The following is a 1,970-nucleotide window of genomic DNA, read 5'->3' as shown; positions in this document are numbered from 1 at the left end:
GGTTGGTATTGTTGCTCTCCTCATGAGGCCACAAACCCTTTTAGCTCCTTCAGTCCTCACTCTAACTCCTCCATTGAGAACCCCATGATCAGTTCAATGGCTAGTTGTGAGCATCTGCCTCTGAATATGTCAGACGCTTAAGAAGCGATTTAATGCAGTATTTGATTCGTTACTACTTGAGAAGTACATTTACTTCCCAGTATTGGGTGGGAATAAGGTTTAAGCAGTGTTCCTAATCCTTACTTCCTTATGAAGCAATATGGAGGCTCAGCAATAATCATCTACTTCTGCTTATATAAACTCAGCTCCAGAAAAAAAAAGTGATATGTAAGTTCTGTTTGAGGCATTCCCATTTCCAATACTGTGTGATAATAACAGGTATTCCAGATGTTCCACCACTGACCAGTAAGCTATCAATGACCGTGAAGCGACAGTATCCTCACTGATGCCATTCATATTGTTTTATATCCAAATGTGTGCACATAAGACATTTGCATAAATATTAATGTTAAGAATTGAAAAATGCACAGAAAGGTCCACGAATAGCTGTCTGCATTCTAGAGCCATATAAACGTTTGTTTCCAAGGCTGGAGGGTGAACCCTGGCTACCTATTTAAAACCTTGTCATACTACATGTATGTTAAGGAGAGCTCCAGAACTGGGGTAGCTTTTGACTGAGGCTTTGGAATTCCTCTTTCAACCTCGCCTTGACTGTTGTGTTGATATTGATAAGCAAACTTCTTTTTCAGAGCCTCTGCTATGAGGGCAGAGCAGCAGGGTCTGTAGTATCCTCGGACCTAGGCTTTACCTCCTCTGACCTCTTGAGTGACCATAGCTTCACAATGTTCCTGTTTTTAAAGATCTCTAGCATGTTTGGCATGTCAGGGTTCTTTGGGTGACCCTTAGTCAAAGTTCTTGCAGCATTGTTTTTTGTTCTCTTTGTTCTTTAATCAGATCAAGAACAGACAAACTTTGGTGGAGCACCAATGGAGGAGGAGGGGAAGGAGGTGACGGTGCCATAGTAACAGATGTGGAAGTATCTAAGTGACCTGCACTGGGACGCTGTTGTACCTGGAGGGTCACAATCTTGGCCATCTGAGCTCTAATGGCAGCAAGCTCATTCCACAGTGCCTAGATCTTCTTCAAGGCTTCTTCACTGGCCTCACTTTGAAGGATGCTCATCTTGAAACAAGCTCAGCAAAGAAATATGCTTGCTCTGGGGCTTCTCAAAGCAAGGAAGGCCATCCTCAAGGAGGGAGGCTTAAACCTGACCTCTGCCCTGAGTCTCGCTGAGCACACTCCTTCTGTGGCTCTGACATCAGCAAAAGATGCCACTACATCCTCTCCTAGGACTCTTGGACACTGAATCAGAGATAAGTGGGTACCAATTTTCCTGACGATACTTCAAGATGAACCGTATGGTTTTACAGACCAAAGTAACAGCTGCATACTGACCCCAATTTGCTGAAACACCATCCTCATGGGCACTTAATCCAGCCCAGCATTTAGATGGCCAAGTCTTCCCAACATGCAGTTCAAATACTTCAGGCATCCATAGCACCACATGGTCCATAGAGCACACTCTGCTGCTGTGATGTCCCTATTAATGTGAGACTTTGGATGAATAAGGAAGGAAAGGTTGTGGATTAATGGTAATATATTTCTGTGTTAAGTTGACAAGAGGACAATTGTCCTGGCTAGTCTTATGTCAAATTGATGCATGCTATAGTCATGAAAGATGAGGGAGTATCAGTTGAGACAATGCCTCAATAAGAATTGCCTATAGGCAGGCCTATAGGGAATTTTCTTAATTAGTGATTGATGGGGCGAAGGCCCTTATTATTCCAAGCCATGGAAATAGGCAAATAAGCAGCACCTCTCCTTGGCTTCTACACCAGCTCCTGTCTCCAGGTCATAGCCCTGCTTGAGTTTCTGCCCCAGTTTCCTTCAGTGATGGACTATAAAGTGGA

The 1,970-nt window shown here is 43.7% G+C and overlaps 1 pseudogene; it reads right to left on the bottom strand.

Moving 5' to 3' along the window:
- Positions 1 to 629: 629 nt before the first annotated feature.
- On the bottom strand, positions 630 to 1,505 carry LOC114631879 (annotated as a pseudogene).
- Positions 1,506 to 1,970: the final 465 nt, after the last annotated feature.

Source organism: Grammomys surdaster, unplaced genomic scaffold (genome assembly GCF_004785775.1).
Source record: "Grammomys surdaster isolate TR1022 unplaced genomic scaffold, NIH_TR_1.0 367, whole genome shotgun sequence".
Classification (NCBI taxonomy): Eukaryota; Metazoa; Chordata; class Mammalia; order Rodentia; family Muridae; genus Grammomys; species Grammomys surdaster.
The sequence above is the reverse complement of the archived record's forward strand: the minus strand, read 5'-3'. Positions and strand labels throughout refer to the sequence as shown.